The following is a 23,226-nucleotide window of genomic DNA, read 5'->3' on the forward strand; positions in this document are numbered from 1 at the left end:
CCTATATAAAGTCGTCCATCACTCCGGTCTCTACATTCCCTTCCTTGCTTCGCTACAGGATTCACGTCTCCCTGCCGATAACTACAGCCTTTTTATTTAATCCATGGCTTCTCCGCTGTTTTATTGTTCGTTTATTGCGATTATAGTTATTGTGTAGGTATTTTAGACTTACTTTACATTGTTCAGGTACCCATTTGCTTTATCATTCCAACCGTACCCCCATTAACATATCTATCGAGGTGATCACCATCGGTCAAAGAACTGTCACTTACCAAGTGTTTTCCATTCCCGGAGATGGTACCTGCCTTTTCCATTCACTTTGTTACATATTGCAGGCTCACTCTTGATATCCGGAGGAACATTGTGTCTTATGTATTGAATGACTGGGACAGGTTCAAAGTGTGGACTGATGACGGTACAGGAGATAATTATACTACACAGGAGCACTAGAAGAGTGAAATGCTTAAGCCCTTCACCTATGGTTCTGTATGTGAGATGATGGCTGCCGCTGAATTGTTCAGTTGTTGCTTTCAAGTGTACCGAAATGGCCAAATATTTTACACCTTTGGACAACCACCAATGTCTATTAAACATCTTAGATTCACAGGTGACAATTTCAGTAGTGTACACTTTGATGTTTATGAATGTTTAAACTCTCAAAAGCTGGATGTGAAGTTATCGATGAAACCGGTTGTATGCTTACAATGCTTGACAGATGCCGAATGTCACTTCAACACAAGTCCTACAAATACTGTCGTAATTGAAACAAACCATGAAACTCAAACCAATTATGATAGCAGCAATCCAAGCTGTGAGATTTCAGAAAAGATTACTTTTCACATGGCCAACTGTACTTTGCATGCTCAAGAGTAAGCTCAGCGCACAGCTTGGTCATATTACAACCAGAGGGCCGAACTGACAATGTGGTATACAAAGAGTTCCTTAACAAATAATTATTGGTATATTTTCCTTTAGTTTAAAAAGGTTTAATTTTCTTCTTAATAAAAATTTTAAGGCAGTACTTCGCTGCTGCGAAGTGTAGGTATCTTGCTAGTTCTCTATACATGATTGTTGCACAGTTCTAGGACTGCTCAGTTCATTCATGGGCTCACACTGTTTTTTAGTCGATTGTTATGTTGTATGTATTTTCTGGTTGTTCAATTGTTCATTTCATACATGTTTCACAGATATTTTACTCTGTATCATTTGGTTCTCGTTTATTGGCACTTGCTAAAGCTTTATTGCTTCTTGGTTGGGTTTGTAACATTTTGTTGTTGGGAGCATGCGTTGATAGTGCATTGCTGCACCCACCACACTCTAAACTACCTGGACTGGGACCCGATTGAAGCATGTGACACCTCTGCACCACAGTGTCACCAACTCCCAAGTTTTCCCTGCAAGGGTTTGAATGCAGATTAATGTCATACCCAGGACAAAGCAATTGCAGGTTAAGGGACTTGCTCAAGAGCGCAATAGAGTAGAGTGTCTAGTTTTCTTAATGTCATTGGAGGAATTGACTACACTCCTATTGTACCTAGTGAGAATGAAGCTGCTTTGTTAACCGTAGGCCATGGCATACCATTGATGTTCAAGCCATCTGAGTGGCCAAGATGAGGCAGACACATGTTGTGACTCAGAGATGTGGGTGAACCCATGATTCATTTATTTTGAAGCAAAGTGGGGTTGGCAGATGACTCGCTGAAGGTGCTGCGCATGACGCCTGGCTTGTTTGTAAGGTAATAGGCTCAACCCTCCATATTTCATATGGCCTATACTATTCGTTGTAATATTAATCATGTCATTACATGTGCCAGGTGATGGTAGCTACCCGCTAAGATGCTAGCAGTGACCTCCAGAGTGCAGAGGAAAAGCTCTACAATGTAAAGTGCAACATAGGACTCCTCAAATGCAGGACCATGTGTCTGGCTGCATTAGGTGGGTGGCTGCTCTACCAGCCAATGGAGGTCTGTAGAATCATGATTGCATATGCTTGAGGTTGATTAGTGTAGACCATGTATGATTGTTTCAAGGTGGCAACCATGTAGAGTTCAAGATTCATGCCTTGTTTTTAAAATAAAATAACTAAAAAGGGCATATACAGTATTAACAGTAATAAAGGTATGTAGTAGATTTTCTGAAGTTATTACATTTAAATTACATGATATTTTTAGCGCTTTCTGGTATATTCCTGGTAATAAGTTCTTCATTCCTGGGGTTTGCTCTTCATTTGATTTTTTGATTTGATTTTCCTTTTCCCATGACCTTTGAGTGTCAGAATGCAGGGTCAGCCATTGTGCAGCGCCCATGGACTAATATTCAGGCTTGTGTGATTGTTATCAACCAAGGAAATGAATGGGTTATCCTGAAAGTTGTAAATGGCCAACTGTTATTACATTCCAGGAATGGTTAACCTTGCACAGTTCCAGTTCCAAAGTGCGACTAAGATATATAACTGCATTTAAGTGTGCACAACATTCAGTACATGTTTACACTTGAAATAATATTTCAGGACCTGCAATAATAACTACAATATAAACAGTCTATAAACTAATTAGTATATTTACTGATACATTCATTTAAAACAGTAAATAGATGGCAGACTTATCTTTCAGTTCTGTGGCTTTATACATGACAGTGCAGCTATCAATAAATTACAGTGGTTCTCAACAAAGTCCTAAGTTTAGATACTTATAACATCCAGTGACAAAAAAAAACACCTGTTTTTACTTTTAACTAATAATTCACATAAAATAAGCCATTATGTAGATACCATGTGTGAATAGCATATCTCATGATTCAGTACCTTAAAAAAGTAATTGCTGCCCAGTAATTGTTTTCTTTATTAGTTTATCAGTCTCTTCTAATACATATTTAATTTTGACCCACTCATCGATATTTTAGGGCATTCTTTAATAAGAGCTCTCCTTAGATTCTGTCACAGCGTCTGAAGGAATTGAGATCGGTTCCACACAGAAAAATCTTAATGCTTTTCTTTTTTAGACATTCATTGATTTATTTGCCGCATCCTTTGAAACCTTTAACCTGTTGGCTGTTGCATAATGTGACTCTGGCCAAACTCTGCTAGTTAGACAGATGGCCTCACATTTTCTTGCGCAATACTTTAGTGTAAAAAGGATTAAATATTGGTCTCAATGATTGCAGTGCATCTGGGCCCTGTGTCTGCAAAAAAATGAAATCATCAGCCCACCACATGCTTGCTGCTAAATATGAAGATCACATATAAATATGCCAAGGCTGAATTTTGACAAACCTGGTAATGTGCATAATAAGCAAACAGCTCCACTTCTTTAAAAATATAAGAAAGTATGCACTTTTTTATAGGCTTCTAGAACCACCGAACCTATAATGGATAATATGTCTGTACTTCTACCAGTCCATAATAGCCAGTATGCTGCAGTCTCCTGGGGACACAACCTGAGCATAAAAGATGCACAAGGCCCAAACAAAGCTATGGTAAAGCCTAGTCCATCACAGGGCAAACATCTGGACACACTGGAAGCTGTTATGGAAAAGAGGATGTTGCCAAAATTGAATGCCATCATTAAAAATTCTCTCCATCCCCTCCAGGGGGTGCTGTCTTAGAGCACATTTAACCACATGCTCATTCCACCACGGTGTGCTAAGAGGCGCCTCTGGGGGTCTTTCCTGCCCACTGCTATCAGGCAATTCAATACTTCCACCTGATGTATTTGTTAAGTTTATTTTCATTTATATATTGATTGATAGGTTGTATTATATGTCAGGTTAGTCTGTATTCTTGTTTTTTATATTTCTGCAGTTGTATGCATTTAAATTTCCCCATGGGATTAATAAACTTTGTCTAATCTAATCTAAATGTAATTAGCGATTAGTAATAATGAAAAATCCAACAGCATTGCAGTGCTACTTAGCCTTTTCTGGTGAGTGCTTCTATAAGAAGATTTATTTGTTTTACTTCAGTACCCTCACAACTCTTAACTGGATTAAGCAGATTTAAAATGAATGAATAAATGTCTGTCCTATTTCTCAATTTTCTTCATAAAAGTGATAAATGTTGCAGTTATGTTCTTTTAAATGAAGATGATTCCCAAAGTTAAGTTTACCTGTATGCAATACCTCTCCATAGTGTGACCATTCTTTACAAATTATCACTGTATTTTCCTAACCATGGACTGAATTATTTGTTAGAGGTTAATGTGATGGCTGTAAAAGCCCTGCTATGTATGCTCGTCACAACTTTATATTTTCTGGATGGTAATATACACAGATTTTATGAAAACAGCAAGTGGGACTCGCATGTAACTACAATTCAGGTTATGGTTATTTCATTGCATTCCAGGTTTTCTAAGCTTAGCACTATTTTCAATTTGAAACAATTTAAAATGTATTTACAATAGGTAAATGACTGTTTTTTGATAATTCTAGTGAATTTTTATATTCTTTATTTGCAGATCAGCAGCACAGAGTTGATGTATTCATACCATTATTTGTTTAAACTAACATGTTGTCACTTTGAGCTGGAGGGAAACACATTTTAACAATATACTGGAGATTTTTTCCTTTATGAGGACAGTGCAAGACATGTTTGCTTATGACCTCTCTTGCTATAGTACTGCGTATGCTGCAGATTTCACTCTGTATGAATAACACAGGCGCAGTCCTTACCAAATGAAGCTGTAGTGCACCTCACAATCTTACACTTGCTCAAGACTGATATCTGGTTTGCAAAATTTTTTTAAGTGTCTGTTTTTCCTTGAGCTATTTACAAGCAAAATTGCTGAATCCGCAATTAAGATAAAGCATTCCTTCTCAAATTTTGTACTGGCTTTAGCATTAATTCTGAGGCAAGCAACTGCCTATCAAGTAAGGGTCTGATTGTGCATTATTAATGCAGGATGCATAGTTTACGTGGGAACAGTCTTTTGGCAAAGCAAGACTGACAATGTCAGTCTTGTGCTTCCTCTGAGAATCAATTAGGAGATAAACAGGTCCACATGTCTTTGCAGTAGGAACACCAATAGCCTTTCCTGGAATTACCTGGGGCAAGGTAAACTGACAATGGAGCTTTGTCCACAAGGGAAAGAGAAAAGAAAATTATGTATGTACATTGCTACCAGCAAGCACTGCTGAATTTGAGGAAGAAAGAATCTATCAATATTTAAGATTCAATGGCAGAGGATTTTAATCATGTTTCCTCCAGTGTCCATGAGTTTCTTCTCTATTACAAATAAAATAACTGATAAAAAGTAGTTACACTGTATGTATAGTCTTTGAAATAGATGTGGCATTATCATGCCAACTCATAAAGTATGCTGGCTGAATGACTAATGAGCAGTGTATGATGAAAATGTTAAAAACAACTTATGGTGTTCAGAAAAAAGAAGTTCATCCAAAAATATATCTGCAGCATAATAAATCTGCACTCTCTTTTTTAATGTTCATAGTGATGATCTTTCTCACTGCCACCTTATATATACGATATGCATTTTACAATAAACACCTCGGGTTAATTAATATTAGGAACCATCTTATGAAATAAAAGCTTTCAAGAGACCTCTTGCAACACAGGAGACAGGCACTAGAATAATGTCTTTCTAAAGGGAAACAAAATGTGCAAGTCTCTGCGCTGGCATTTAAATTCATTAAAGTGATAATTGGCCAACCTTTTCTAAGAAGGAAATAAACAAAATCCATTCGCTTCAGGGGCTGATGAATTGATCTATTATTTTAATATAAAAAGAGTAGCGAAAGTTTCACAAACCTGTAGAGTACACTCCTGTTCAGCATTATCAAATGTCAGTTTGTTGCTATAAATGGTAAAGGAAGATCCAGGGAGAGAGAGAAATAATTTAAGAGGACAAAGCTATAAACTGTTTGGAGGAATCACACTGTGTATATATATATATATATATATATATATATATATATATATATATATATATATATATATATATATATACTGTATACACACACAGTATATATATGGTTTACATTGGCGTCTGACTGATGATGTTTTCACAATAGCCTATAGAGGTGCTTTCAGAATGAAAAACATGAGTACATTTTCTTTTTACATAACTGCTGGAAATTAGATTGATTGACTATGACTGGGTGGGCACCATGTTCAGGCACAGAATATGCAGTGTTTTTCAATGGTGAATAGGATAGTGTGAGACTTTTGGCCAGTGTAAACTATGATAAGAAGTATATTTTCTCTATATTTATATTTATTAGCTCCTCAGGTTCTAAACCTGCACTGTTACATTACCAGATATATGATTAGCAAATAATTGTTAGATGCCTATTGAGGTTCAGAACAGTTAAATCATCAAGCTGTATGTCCGTTAATAGATGATAATGATACATGTCATATGTAGAGAAATGCAACTGCAAAACAGCTTACAAACCAAGTACAAAAGGGTTAATTTTAATGTATAAATTAACTGAGACATTGGTCAAAATATTCAAATTCTATAAGAGATATTACTTCAGACCACTGACACATACAAAAATAATCAAAGAGCTGATCAAAACATTGGCAAGTGATTTGGTTATAACTGATGAATAGATAACAATAGATTCTGTCCTTTATACATTAGATGGAGTCTCACTGATGATCAAAGGCATATTGTAGGTGATGTCTTGCATCTACACTCTGTGCCTTGTTAACTTGTAATGTTGTGGTTATCAATAGAGGTTATCAACATTTCTCCTGCTGTAAACACAGTTTTCAATCATTGCCCCAGTTAGAATTAATGAAGTATATGTAAAACCGATAATGCTTATGCATAAGGTGACTTTACTTTGCACTTAAAGCAGGTTCCACCATCTTTGTGTAAACAGCTGAAAAACTACTACAACTATCATTGAAAAGACATTGGTTGGTATGCAGTTGTTTACTAACAGGGCAATTTTAAATTGTACTAAATATAATTTGCCATAGTTCAAAAGAAGGGACAATGTTGCAAAGAGTCTAAACAGTTTGAAGAAATGTCTGATTAGGCAGGCAGTTTAGCCTAGTGACAGGCACATTAGACTGTAACTCACATGGCTGTCATTTCAATCACAATCACAGACTCCATGTGTCACTACAACTAATCACTTCGACTGCAAGTTCTCCATCTGCAGAGAACAAATATGCAAACAATTGCGGTTTAAAAATGAATTTGGATAAAACTGTCAGGTAGATGAAAGCCAGTGAAGTTACAAAGGGCAGCAAGAATATGGTTAGCATCATTCCCTGGTGAGAGAGTCAGAATCCACATACAATTCAGTTTATTATATACAGCACCAAACGTTTTCATTTGCTTTTGTTTTTTTTCCTGTATTAGTGTGCAAATTAATAATTAACCAAGATAACCACAGAAACTGAAGGATTGTTAAATATGCAATATGTTATTGTTATTGTGGAAGTGAAGAACAATAAGAAAACTACTTGAAGACAAAAAATGTGGCTTTACCTTTCAAATGAAAGCAAATGTGGCTTTCTGATTGTCAATTACCGGTACCTCTGACCACATTCTTAAGATGTGTCATCAGCCAACATGGATAACTTTGTCTTTAAATGAACTTCAGTTGCATTCATTATTCTCCAAATTTAATGAAATTTGATGTTGGGTTAACTAGCTAAAACTAAACAGTTTGGAACAGCTTTGAAAATAAAGGACATAATAATTAAGTTACATCAATATGGTCGAATGATGCCAATGGCAGGCATACCAAGCCATTTGCTACTTTCATTTGAGTGTCATTTCAGAGAACATGATCCTGAGATCACTTTAATTCAAATTTTAAGATAAGAGCCTAAACCAGGTAGCAGGAGGTAGCCTGAAGATTAGACCTACATGCTAATGTGTGGCACCCATAGCAGACAGGTTGTGTGTATTTTATTGTATCTATACTAATAAAAGGCAAAGCCCTCACTCACTCACTCACTCACTCACTCACTCACTGACTCATCACTAATTCTCCAACTTCCCGTGTGGGTGGAAGGCTGAAATTTGGCAGGTTCATTCCTTACAGCTTCCTTACAAAAGTTGGGCAGGTTTTATATCGAAATTCTACGCGTAATGGTCATAACTGGAAGCTGTTTTTCTCCATTTACTGTAATGGAGATGAGCTTGAACGCCGTGGGGGCGGAGTTTCGTGTGACATCATCACGCTGCCCACGTAATCACGCAGTACATAGAAAACCAGGAAGACCTCCAAAAAGCGCTGAAGAAAACATGCATTATATAATTGAGAAGGCAGCGAAACAATAAGAAGCGAGCGAGTGACATATACAACCATGTTCATGAGTTCTGCTACTTCGGAAACAAAGCACGATGTAAACCTACACTTTAAATTAAGTTCATAGACAGGCTGCCGCTGGCGTTTGTAATTTAGTGCCTGCCCATATAAGGCCGTCCGTCAGCGGCAATCCAATAGCAAACTCCCACTAAATATTCACGGGTGAAGGACTGTGCTTATGCAGAGGAAGATGAGATGGTCAGGGTGGTGTTTGACACAAACTCAGCGAAACTGCGAGAGAAAGTTTTAAGTGCCAGGACTAAGGTAACATTAAATACAGCCATGGACATAGCACGAGATGGCACCAGCACAGCTGGGAACCTTCGATGCATGTACACCGAGTGGCTCACGTGAACTGACGCAGTGCACAGATAAAAGGCAACAGTTCCAAAGAGCGCTGAACAAAACCAATTACACAATTGAAAAGGCAGCAAAAATATGAAGCGCCTGATAAGCATATTCATAAATCCAGCTACTGCGGAAACAAAGCACACGGTGGAAAAAGTCAATGTCCCGCTAAAGGAAGACAGTGTAAAAAAAACCCGTGCATGCAGTGTGTCAGGTCTCAGATAAAGAAGAAGACGAGCTGTTTATTGATGCAGTAAGAAACGAATCGATGAATGAAACCTGTCATCTTTACAACGATTGACAAACACGGAATGTAACTTGAAAACAACACATCCTACAAATACGAGCCTGATTGAAAGAAATAATGATAATCAAATCCTTGATGACAGCAACACTCAGTAACACTCACAAAACAAATACTGTATATTGACAGTCATGTTACGCTATTTTTAAAATGTTCCCTTTTCTTTTCTAGCTTTTTTAACACACTACTTCTCCGCTGCGATACGCGGGTATATATATATGTATATATATATCCCGATCTACATACTCGAATAATGGATACTTTATTCGCCATCAATGATTGTTTTGGTAACTCAGTGTACTCATTAGATGAACGGTAAAAAAGTAAGAGCGAGGGGAGGATGACTTATTGAGGCATGCAGGCTGTAGTGCTTGCTCAACTCTATCTGAATTGGCGATCACATTTCAAAAATATATCTTTTCAAGTTCTATTTAGTCCATATTTGTCAAACTCAAGGGCCGGGCCACATCCGCCCGTGTAATTATATCCGGCCCGCAAGATCATTTTATATACTGTATTATTGTTATTAATGGCCCAGGTATATGAAGCACTGGTAACACAATAAACTACAGATCCCGTAATGCAGCGCTTCAGCTGCCTTGCCGAACACTTACCGCGTTAATCAAGTCTAGCTTATGATGCTGCAAGTTATTGCGAAGCTAGCTCACACGATGCTGAGAGAAAAGTTCATTCTGAAAATAGAGCCTTTAAAAACCGACGGGAGGCTGAGTATATGTTTACTGAACCCGTGTGTCTCATTTGTGGAGCTAATGTGGCTGTAATTACAGAATTTAATCTAAGACGGCACTATGAGACAAAACATCAGGGTAACCTGAATGCAATGCAGAAGAATCTGACACTTCAGCGGACGTTTTTACCCGTGCACAATCACAAAGTGATTTCAAGTGAAGCTGCTTTTATGGGAGACACAAATGCAGCAGTGCAATTTGCCCCACTTTCCCTGTTGCCAAGTAATGTTAAACCAAGTCGTCACTACGGTGTTCCCAAATACGCACTTTGCTGATAAACTGAGCGCACTGAGTTTGCACGGCGCTTTGGTGACTTTGAAGAACAAAAAAAGTCCGTCTACATGCAGCTCGAACCTTGTGCATGTTTGGTAGCACATATCTGTGTGAGAAGCTCTTCTCAGTGATAAAGACTAACAAAACAGCACACAGGAGTCGCCTCACTGATGAGCACCTGCAATCCATCCTGAGAATCTCCACAACACAGAACCTCACAGCAAACAGAAACGAACCTGTGGCCAAAAAGATGGCAGGCGTCCAGCTCTAAAATGACATATGAGCAAAGACAACTGAATGATTTGATTTGTTATTGCTGAAAGGAACACATTTTATTTATATTTCCAGGTTTTGTTATGCAGCATGTTCATATTTGAATTTGTATAATTTTGACAGGATATATTTTTATGGAGAGCAAAATCTTTTGGGATATTTAAAATCTAAGTTTATTTTTTATATAAAATTACATAAGAGTAAAGAAATTTGAATGTTTGTTCTTTTAATGTTTACTTTATTTCTAACTTGTATAATTTAGACAGGATATATTTTTATGGAGAGCAAAATATTATAAGTTGTTTAAGGTTTGAGTTGATTTATTCAGGAATAATATTCCTGTCTGTTTTTACCATTCCTACCAAAGATATTTCTGTCGACTAAATAAAAATTCCTTCTATTTAAAATTTAAATAGAACTTGAACAAATACGATAGTTCATAATATCCACGCAGACTTGCATGTAAGAGCGGGTGTCATCCGTTTTAACAAACAGCGTATTGCACTGATACGAAATAGCTGTGTGTGTATATATGTAGATATGTATGTATATGTATATATATGTTTATATATATGTGTGTGTATGTATATGTATGTGTATATATGTAGATATATATGTATGTATATATGTGTATATGTATAGATATGTATATATATATGTTTATGTGTGTGTGTGTAAATATATATATATATATATATATGACAACAACACTCATCACTCACAACAGTAACAAAACAATAACATTGACAATCATGTTACGTTATTTTCAAAATGTTTCCTTTTCTTTTTCATTGCTTCTTTAACACACTACTTCTCCGCTGCGAAGCGCGGGTATTTTGCTAGTTGTTTATATAATTTTAATCAACCATCAATAATAAGGTCAGTATGGCCACAAATACAGTACATCTAAGTGGTTACCAGCTGTGCTACATCACATGGTAAGCTTTTGGCAAATTTAAGTGGTATAATACAATAATCCTTGCCCTCAGATGCATATGTGAAAACTACACACTTACACAATGCTAGCACAGCACTTAATATTACAAGTTTCATTGAATAGGTTTTTCAGAAAGAATCATGTTGGTTTAAATGACCTTATCCTTCAGGGAGGGAAGTGTACAGATTTCAGAAGTGTACAGAGTAATTGCTGCAGTAGTGATTGTATTCCTCTTTACAGCTTTATGAATACTCTATTGAATCATTGTGATGAAGCAAAATGTAAGTGTTCATTTGACATTGTTGATTTATAGGTCAGTCCACAACAGAGATGGGTGTACCTTTCCATAGGAGCACTTTAAGCTGTACGCTCCACATAGCTGAGATTTATCAAAGAGTGGCACGAAAAAAGCCACCGCTTATTAAAAAAAATAAGACACATTTGGAGTTTATTCAACAGCATGTGGCCGACTCCCCAAACACATGGAAGATTTTTTTCTCTGGTCAAATGAGACTAACACTGGACTTTCTTTGGTCATCGTGGGAAGTGCCATGTGTGCCGTAAACCCAATACTTCCCCATCACCTGAAGAACACCATTCACACAGTGAAGCATCGTGGTGGCAACATCATGCTGTAGGAATGTTTTTCATGGGCAGGGCCAGCATAACTAGTTAGGACTGAAGGAAAGATAGATGGCACTAAATACAAGATCAATCCTTGAGGAAAACTTGTTTTACTCTTTCAGTGATTTGAGATTAGGATGAAGGTTCAGCTTCCAGTAGGACAATGACCCTCAACATACTGCTAAAGCTATAACAGAGTGGTTTAAAGAGAAACATTTAAATGTCTTGGAATGGTCTAGTGAAAGCTCAGACCTCAATCCAATTGTGAGTCTGTGGCATGACTTGGAGATTGCTGTACACCATTGCAAACCATCTAACTTGAAGGTATTGGAGCAGTTTTGCTTTGAGGAATGGGCAAAAATCCCATTGGCTAGACATGCTAAGGTAATGGAGAAATTCCCCAAGAGACTTGTGGCTGTAGTTTCTACAAAGTGTTGACCTGTGGAGGCAAATACTAATGCACACTCATGATTTACTGAATACTTTCGCAAAGGCATTGTAGATTTTGAAGAATAGATGTAGCGTGTGACGCTGTGCTCCCTTAAGTACTTGGAGACCCAGGTGTAAGAAGCAAACAGAACCCGAAAATTAGATTAAGAAAAACACCAAATAAATCTACAACCTAGAAACCTAAAATCTAGAACAGCAGGGTTCAACTCTGTTTGAGTAATTAGGAATGCTTATTTGAACATAGAAAATATAACTTTTCCTTCCTGGCTTTTTTCCCTAATATAACTCCCATAAAGAAAAATTGTTACTTTTAATTTGTTTTCTGTTAGACCAGACAATGACAGGTAAGTTGTGACCATTCACCCGAGCAGGATATTGCAATAACACAAGTCCCTAGCTAGAACATGGAATCAAAAACACCACAATCCATCCATTTTCCAACCCGCTGAATCTGAACACAGGGTCACGGGGGTCTGCTGGAGCCAATCCCAGCCAACACAGGCCACAAGGCAGGAACCAATCCCAGGCAGGGTGCCAACCCACTGCAGGACACACACAAACACACCCACACACCAAGCACACACAAGGGCCAATTTAGAATCGCCAGTCCACCTAACTTGCCTGTCTTTGGACTGTGGGAGAAAACCCATTCAGACACGGGGAGAACATGCAAACTCCACGCAGGGAGGACCCGGGAAGCGAACCCGGGTGTCCTAACTGTGAGGCAGCAGTGCTACCACTGCGCCACCGTGCCACCCACACCACAAATATTCCATGCATAAGAAAATATAGTCATAAAATGAGTCAACAACTGAAGTAAAGGCATGTCTTAGAAGGCGAAAATAAGAATAGCATTGAACTTGTCAACCTTTGTGAAACAGGTTATTTTTTTCTCCCTCATCTTAAATGTGTAAAGGTTTAAAAATAACCCTATTTATGGATCATCCCATTTCAGAAGTAATTGTTTGCACAATGATCCTGGAGTAGACAACATAGTTATTTTAAAGTTTCTTATGTTGGCTTATCAAATTCTACACAATTTTATGGACTGGAAATCCATAATTTTATTTTTGATGCTGGAAATGCTGCTCTGGGCCAAAAAAGCAGTAGATAATTTATTCCTTAAATTGAGACACTAGATATCTAGCCTACTTTAATGCAAATGTTGGTTCATATGGCATTTCAGTTTGTGTGGTTTACTTAAGATAAAGTAATAATGTGTAAAATTATCCTTGCAAACTGAAGTGACTGTCTGGATACAAAATATTTGTGATTATTAATGGCAGTTGAATCACTCTGAAAAATCCAAGACTGGGAAAAAAAAACCTTTTGGCCTTTAAGGATTAAAATGCTTTTAGAGGATTAGGCAGTATGGGTTTCTGCAGATGATGGTCATATGTTCTCTAATTTGCATACCAGTCTGATATGGTTAAAGAAACTTAACAGTCAACACACCAGTCTTCTCTGCCTTATTTCTAATTCATTTTTGCACAGTAGTATGTGTCACAGATACATTGCACTTCTTTTGGATGCATGAGCTGTATTCTTTGGATGCATCTATACATTTTAACTACGGTTTAGTAATAGCTAAAGAGGAAGGCACCCCGGAGTGAGATAATCGCTTCCACTTCCTTCTGACTGTTAACAGTTCTTCTAACAATGATGTAGCAGCCCTGTTCACAGATTTTTTCAGGCAGTTCTATTATTAATCTAGCTGCCAGTCTGTTCTGGTGCTAATGTCTTTTAAAGGTAAAGGCATTTCATAATACATATAATAATGATGTATCTTAAGTCTTATGACACTGCTAAAAAAAGAGAAAATAACATGAACAACTAATTAAAAGATAACACAAGTCATAGGGAATTTTTTCACTGGAAATAAAATGTGAAATTAAATGACATAAATATAGCATTATGAACATTATTCAGGAAGAAATATATCTGAACATGAAAATACTGTATGTTTAGTACAGAAATGTTGTTTTTTTTAAATGTATACTGATGTGTGGAGATTATTCAGTAATGTTTAGCATGAAGATGTGACAAAAGCTGAAGAGATAATATGGTGGTAGCTAATGGTTTCTTTGGCAGGCACCCTAACACAAAACAGCTAACAAGATCAAGATTCATTATGACTGGAGTACTATCCACTGATTTATAGCCAGTCAAATGAATGCCAGAGTGTGTAAATACCCCTTTGTAACAGCGCTTTCAAAGCCCTATGTGTACAATGGCCTTGCATACAGATTATTTTCTTTAACAAAAAGAATCAGGAGTTGTCCTTTTCATAAATCTGAGATATAAAATGTTGGCAAACTTATACTAATTATTATTACATTGGGGCAGCATCATCATGCACAGGTGTAAGGATATGATTCTTTTTATTGTTACATGTTTACAAAGGTGTTCACCATTGAAACAAGTGAAGAATATGTTAGCCAGGAAATGTATTTGTATCTTGTCTTTATTTCTTCTACTTCCTATACTGCAACACAGCTATTGTTTCATCATGGCTCAACTTATAGGGAGCACTAAACAGTCATGGTACTGTAGATAGGGCAGTCAAGACAGAGCTAGTCATGGTTAGTATTGTGCCAGGCATTTGGATTTTAAACCCATTCAATTCCTGGTTCTGTCCCACTGTTTGACACAGTTGTAAAAAATATATGTTAACAAGTGTAAAATATAACTTGTAAGTCCCCTTTGGGTATCATTGTTTGCTAAAAAAATAATATTCAATAATCTTTCATTGATGTGGAACTGCTTAGCAAACTGCAAATGGTATGGACGACTTTGTAAGATACTACATGAAAGACAGTTCATGATATACATTGTCATGGTAGATATTTAATGATGACTCATTCTGACCCTGCAGTTATAATATGCTGTGACTTTAGAAGGAACTATGAAAAATTTCTGTCAGTTTGTAAAGTTGCCTTTAAGTGTAAACTACTGACTCCATTAGGCAGACCTGACCCTAGCCTGATTCATCTTCAAGCCTGTTATTAGATCAGAATCAGAATCACAACTCACTTTATTAGCCAGGTGCTCTAATGTGTACTAGGAATTTGCTCTGATAGTATTGGTGCAACATACAAGGACAACAAAGTATACAAAAGATAAACATAATAAAATAAAATATAAAATGATAAGATATGATGCAGTATACAAGGGCAATACAAAAAACACAGATATCGTACAATTAAAATGTCCAGACAATCTAGTGTGCAGGTATACACAGATACGGAGTTGAAGCTCAGACCTGATTAGTCAAAATAAGTGCACATGGAAAAAAAGTGTTTAGGTGATGTATTGTTTTAGCTTTCACTGCACAAAGATGTTTCCCAAAGGAAGTCTTTGGTATAACTGATGTCCTGGATGAGTCAGATTAGCAATAATCTTTGTGGCTCGCTTTCATACCCTAGACTCATATAGCACTTGAATATGACGTAGGTTACAGTCTATAATCTTTTCACAGACTCTGATAATGTGCTACAGATTGGCCTTAGCCTGAACAGAGGCAGCAACAAACCTGACAGTTATAAATGAGGTCAGAATGGACTTGATGATGGCTGTGTAGAACTGGACCAGTATTGCTTGAAGGAAAAAGAACATTCTCTAATAGGCTTTCTTAATAATGTGTATGATATTATTGTTTCACTTAAGGTTTTGTGACAGGACAGTGCCTAGAAACTTAAGTGACTCTGTCATCCCAATGACTGAATATTTTATAGAAATTGATAAGTGATCAGGTGACTATTTCCTTAAATTTGTGACCATATGCTGAGTTTTTTTAACGTTAAGGTCCAAATTATTATGGATGCATTTTCCACCTCTTTTCTGTATATGGACACATCATTGTTTGAAATGAGGCCTATTAGTGTGATATCATCTGCTAATTTAAGACGTTTAATAGATAAATCCCCAGAGGTTCAATCGTTTGTATATAGTAGGAAGAGTAGTGAAGAATGGACAGATCAATGTGGTGCACCATCACTAAGGGTTAATGGGTCAGATGTTTGTGTGTCCAACTGCATGTACTGTTTCTTGTTTGTAAAAAGAGTCTGTGATCCAATGGCAGATTCAACTGGCCGGTTGAACTGGGTTTCTTATTTAGGAGCTCTATGGTGATTGTATTGGAAGCAGAGCTAAAGTCCACGAACAAGATCCTCACATATGCCCCTGGCTTATCAAGGTGTTAGTAAATAAAGCTCAAACCTAATTCACTACATCATCCACAGATGCATCTATGCAAACTGAAATGGGTCCAAGAAATCTTTCGGAGCATTCTTGAGGTAATTCAGCATAAGGCATTCAAAGGTCTTCATTACCATAGTGGTTAAAGCTACTGGTCTATAGTCATTTAGGTCTGTAACCTTTGATTTTTTTGCTACTGGAATAATGGTGGACGTCTTGAAGCAGACAGGATTAGTGGACTAATGCAGAGATTGGTTGAAAATGTCTGCAAATACTATAGACAACTGGTCTGCACAGTGCCTGAGTATATAAAGGCAAAAAGGTCCGAGCCTGCAGCTTTTTTAATATTTTGCTTTTTGAATAAGCTGCAGATGTCTTTTTCAATGATAGCAGGAGGGGGAAGCTCAGAAGAAGAAGAGTATAGAGTATTAGTTTCACTAACACAATGTCTTACTTGTGTTTCTGAAAAGATGAGTTGTAATTTTCCGAAGCTAAACAAAGAGAAAACTGAAATTTTAGTGATTTACAATAATGGATATAATGAGGTTATTAGAAATAAACTTTATGCATTTGGATTAAAAGTCAAGTCTGAGGTAAAGAATTTAGGGGTAATTATTGACTCTGACCTGAATTTTAAATCACATATTAATCAGATCACTAGGACAGCATTTTTTCACTTAAGAAATATAGCAAAAGTTAGACCTCTTATAACATTGCAAGATGCTGAGAAATTAATTGATGCTTTTGTTTTCAGTCGGCTAGATTACTGTAACGCACTCCTCTCAGGACTACCTAAAAAAGACATCGATGGATTACTAGTGCAGAATGCAGTTGCTATAATCCTAACTAGGAAAAGAAATCCAAGCCCATCTCTCCAGTTTTGATGTCGCTACACTGGTTTACAAAGCCTTAAATAATCTCGCTCCATCTTATAATTCAGAATGTCTGACACCTTACATTCCAAATCGTAACCTTAGATCTTCAAATAAGTGTCTGCTTAGAATTCCAAGAGCTAAATTTAAAAGAAGCGGTTAAGCTGCTTTCTGCTGCTATGTACCTAAAATCTGGAATAGCCTGCCAATAGGAATTTGCCAAGCTAATACAGTGGAGCACTTCAAAAAACTGCTAAAAACACATTACTTTAACATGGCCTTCCCATAACTTCATTTTAGTTTAATCCTGATGCTCTGTATATTCAATTAATTATCATTACAATTCACGGTGGTTCCAAAATCCATACTAACCCCTACTCTCTCTTCTGTTCTTTTTCCGTTTTTCTGTGGTGGCGATCTGCGCCACCACCACCTAATCAAAGCACCATAATGTCCCAACATTGATGGTTTAAAGGCCAGAAGTCCACATGACCGTCATCATCAAGTCCTTCCATGAGAACCCGGAATACAATGAGGATTGATCATTTATGTTAGGTAGAATGCCTTGAGGGGTCTGGGAAGTCTCATGGCCTGGAACCCCTGCAGATTTTATTTTTTCTCCAGCCGTCTGGAGTTTTTTTTTTTTTGTTTTTTTTTGTCCTCCCTGGCCATCGGAACCTTACTTTTATCCTATGTTAATTAGTGTTCTCTTGTTTTAATTCTTACTCTGTCTTTTTTTCTCTTTTTTCATCATGTAAAGCACTTTGAGCTACATTATTTGTATGAAAATGTGCTATATAAATAAAGGTTGTTGTGTGTTGTTGTTGTAGTAGTAACACTGAGACCATCAGGTAAATTTATGTCCCATTGTCTTTCAAAGTGATCATAATATTGATTTAACTGATTAACCAGACTGGGATCAGCAGAAGTGTTTTCATGTTTGTTATTTGTAGTTAGTGACCTATTTAAAGCATCTCCAGACTGATGTGCAGTCATTTGGAGACAAATGTTCATGCAGTTTACCTGAATACTTGCTTTTGGCACTTTTAATCCCTTTCTGTAAAATATACTTGGCTTTTCTGTATTCTTCACGATTACCACATCTGAAAGCACACTCTTTGCCCAGGCACAGTAGGCTTATCATTGCTAAACTTCACAATTGTCTGTTGGAATGCAAACACCTTCATAAATACTAATATATGAAGTTACAGCATGTTTGAAGCCACTCCAGTCTGTAAAGGCAAAGCAGCCCTGAAGCTCCTCTATTGCCTTGCTGGTACAATTCTTAACTGTTCTTTTGACTGGCTTTATAGTTTTCAGCTTTTTGTTTGTAAGGTGGAATAAGTTGAACCATAGATTGATCAGAATTCCCAAGGTGGGCACAGGAGAAGGTACAATAAGCATCTTTAATAGCTGTATAGCAGTGATCTGGAATATTTTCATCTTTGGTAAGGCATTTTATTTGCTGCTGATATTTAGGAAGGACTTGGTTAAAATTGCCATGGTTAAAAGCACCCACAATAATGATCTGCAAGTCCGGTTTGTCTTTTCAAAAGGCAACCTGTTACTGCCATGATAGTGTAGAAGTGGAGCCTGGAGGCTGAAATGGCTCTGAATGATTGCCTCCAAATGACAGACTGAGAAAAGATGTGTGAGTCACATCAGATTGATATTGAAGGATTCTCTTACTGCATCACAGGCTATATTAACTTTTGTGTCGACATTGTGGTTCCCTCAAAGACAGTGTGTTGCTTTCCAAACAACAAGCTCTGAATTACTGAGGAGCTAAAAGGTCTCCTGAATGAGAGAAAGAGATCATTCAAATCCAGGGTCAAATAGGCACTGAAGGACACACGGTGAGTCCTAAAGAAAAAGCTGATTATACAAAAATAAAATAGTAAGCAAACTCACTTAGAATAACATGAAAGATATCTGGAAAGTAGTGGGCATAATTACTGGACTCAAGCAAATCAGGGCTCAGGTGCTAGAAGGGAACATTAACAAAGCTAATGTCCTGAAGCAATTTTTAATAGATCCCATCACTGTCACCTTATTCTACTGACCAGTCTCCCCACACCTTCCCTACCACATCATCAACTCCTACAATTTCAAGTCCATAAGTATAGGTTGTCCACATCTGAAGACAATTGTAAGGAGACAACTGAGGAAAGCTATACACAGGCAAAGCAGCAGGAGCAGATGGAGTCAGTCATCAAATTCATAAGGCCTGTGCTGACCAACTTTGGGGTAAACTCTGTCACCTGTGCAGTCTGTCCCTAAGGCTCCAAAAAGTTCAAAGACTTTGGAAAACATCTTGAATTGTTTCAAAAAAGGCAGGCACATCTTCACCTAATGACTGCAGACCGGTGACACTTATGTCTCCCTTCACGAATATCTTTGAGAGACTGTGAGGATTATGTTTTTTGATTTTTCCAGTGTCTTTAATACCATCCAGCCATCCTTGTTAAGGGTTAAGCTCAGAGACAAGCAGATATATTAGTCCATTATCCAGGACACTATAGGATATCTGTGAGCCAGACCGCAGTTTGTGAGAGTCAAGGACTGTGTTTCTGATACAGATGTGAGCAACACCGGAGTACCACAAGGAACAATCCTCTCTCCTTATTCTCTTCACTCTGTACACATCCAACTATCAATATAACAGCAGGTCATGACACTTGCAGAAACTCTTAGATGATCCTACACTTACAGTATGTGTGGGATGAGACAAAGTATAAGAGTCAGGTGCAGAACTTTGTTTCTTAGGACAAAGAGAATTGTCTGCTGCATCTTAACATCAGCAAAATCAAGGAACTGTTTATTAACTTTTGCAAAACCAACAGTCTCTGTGTGTGGTCACTGTTCAGGGAGTAGATGTAGATGTTGTGCACTCCTGCAATTACTTGTAGGTCCACATTAATGGCAGGTTGGACTGGTCTTGGAACACAGAAACACTATATTAAAAAGGGCACTGCAGGCTCTTGTTTCTCAGTGTGATGTTCTACCTATGGTGTGCTGGACTAGTAACATCAGTTAAATAGATTTCCACTAAATCAACAACCCCCTGGAGGTAGGAGCAAAGGAGAAAATTGAAACAAATGTAGTGCCATTATGAACAATTGTGCACATCATTACTGACACACTGTCAAATAGTACTTCTAGGCAACAAATTATTTAGCGGAAGTGTGCCAAGAAATAAATACTGGGGCTCCTTTATACAAACAGCAATATGTCTGCATAATGCCCCACTGTGACTGTGACTGCCAAGTCAGAAGTTGTCTTTCTTTTTATATTTTATTTCTTTTTAGTTTTTCTGGTGTGTGTTTAAACCATAGTGTATGTGCATATTGTATATTTTTATTTATCTATTTATGTACATTATTTATGTCCCCCCTGGGGACAAATACACATCTTTCTATCTATCTGTCAATACACAGTGTATTCTACCACAATCTGCCACTGAAGTCACTATTAGGATGTGGATGAGACGGTATGGCTGTTTAATGGCATGACCAGTGTGTCCCTTGGTGGATTCAATGAAAGTTGAGTGTTTATTTCATTTAGAGTCCTCAAGGTTTTATGAGAAAAAGAATTAATTTTTTAAAATTTTGAGTCAACAGTCTTTGGGGGCCCACTAACTTTTATGAATCAAATAATAGTAGCAGCCTAACTGTTGCAAAGGCTTGTAATCTCAATTCATCTCCAGCAGACCAGCTGTCACAAAGATTTACAGTTTTCAGGTCTTATTCCTGCAGTGTGCTTCCCTTACATGTGCAGGATGAATTTGTAATTTAATGGTAATGCCATGGTAAGATGAAATGATACTACTACTGGACGACTTCCATATTTATATCGATGTGAAAATAGACACCTTCAGCAAATGTTTTCTCTCCCTGACTGATTCTGTTTGGATACTCCAAATTGTGAAAAACCCTACACACTCTATAAAAATACGTTAGATTTACTTTTCTACAATACGTTAGATTTACTTTTCTACAATGGCATTAACATTTAAAATGCAATTATCTATCCTGTTAATTAATGCATTTAATTGACTACCTTTGATGAACTCTTTCCTTTGTTAATAAATGTACCAGTTTGAACCAAAACTGCAAGGCATTTAAACAATAATAGTATTTTCAAATATACTGTCATATTACAAACATCAAATCTCAGCTTTGAAAAGAATAACATAAATTACCTGTCAGACATGTACTACTTATAGATGAAAACGATATTGGATAATGCTAGTCCTCTCAACATAAAGGTATTCAAAGGGAAAAAGCATTCTGTTTGACTTAATGAGATCAAATATCATTTTAAATTAGAACGCTCTAACTTTGAGCCTAAATGGGCATATGCAAAGTTCCAAGCTTATCTGTTTGCCTAAAAGTGTTATATCATATAAAAAGGCTCTTTACAAGGCATGTTACATAAAGTTCGTTACAAGGCATGCTTTGATTGTTTTTCTAGATTAACTGATAAAATATTAATAGCCCTGAAGATTTATTTAAAACAAAAGCTAACTTGATAAAAAGAGAAATCTGAAATGACTGATATAATAACTCTAAATTCCGTTAATAAGAAACTCAACAACACAGGATTAGATATTGAGCATTTGGCCTCCAAATTCTAGTCGCACTGAAACACAAAAAGTCACCATTTACACATACCTCCTTGGTAAATTAAGGTTGATGACAAAACAGGAGATTTGTGCATCTGATTTCACAGGTGAAACCTTATACCTGTATTTTAAAACCAACTCCAACAAGTGTGTCAAAAAATGTAATTATGGTATTTGCATAGCCAGTATTGCATATTTAATAAAATCATTATTAAATGCCATTGTCCATTATTTTTTTATTCAAGCCTTATAAGTAACTTATTCCTTATAGTCATTAGTAGACCTATGCTTAAGAAATCACATTTAGATCTGAAATTTCAGACCACTTTTCAATTTACATTTTCTTTCTAAAGTTTTCTAGACCATTCAACTTTTATATTATATTTGAAGTTAGCCTTCATATGAATTTCAGTTTTCCTTTTGCATGCAATAATCCCATCTGATGCAAAATTACACAATTATTATGCTTTTGGATTTTAGCACTGGTTTAGATACAATTTCAAATTCATAACCTGGTCACATACATAACATACAGGTATAGCATGTAAAAATGTAAAAAGACTGTACTCCTTTTAACTCCTATAAGTATGCTAATATAAAACAATTACTAAGAATGAAAAGAATAAGAGTCAAAAAGACACTAAACAAAACACACTTTGGTTGTGCTGAAATTCAGTAAGAGATGGTTGGCCTGGCACCATAAAACTAGATTCACTACCTCCTCCATATAGGCCTGCTCATCATTATTAGAGATAAGACCCAAAACCGCTGTGTCATCCATAATGTACCAAGGCTTTTGAAGCTGTTTTTAGATTAGATGTGTAGAGCGAGTACACAGTATGGGAGTCAGTACACAACCTTGTGGGGCTAATGTACTGAGAGTGATAGAATTGGACATGTGGTCACCCACTCTTACAACCTGCGGTTTGCCTGTGGGTAATTAAGAGCATTTGTACGTAGTTTGCCCCATTGTTGTAGAGATGAAATGTATCGGTGTGCAGAACAAAAGAGATGACATGCTCAGTTGACCATTTGTATGGTAGGTAAACCAGAGTAGGTCAATAGTGTAGTAATAGAGGAGCAGATATAATCTTTAATCAGTCTCTCAAAGATCAACATGACTAAAGATGTCAGGGATATCGGCCCATAGTTGTTCAGGCCAGTAGGCTTGTTGTTCTTGGGCTTAGGAATAATAACTGATCTTTTAAACCATTTTGGATTCACATACTGAGCCAATAATTCTTTGAAAAAAGAAGGTAAACACTGAGGCAAACTGATCTGCACAG

This window comes from Polypterus senegalus, chromosome 14, assembly GCF_016835505.1.
Source record: "Polypterus senegalus isolate Bchr_013 chromosome 14, ASM1683550v1, whole genome shotgun sequence".
In the NCBI taxonomy this organism is placed as follows: Eukaryota; Metazoa; Chordata; class Cladistia; order Polypteriformes; family Polypteridae; genus Polypterus; species Polypterus senegalus.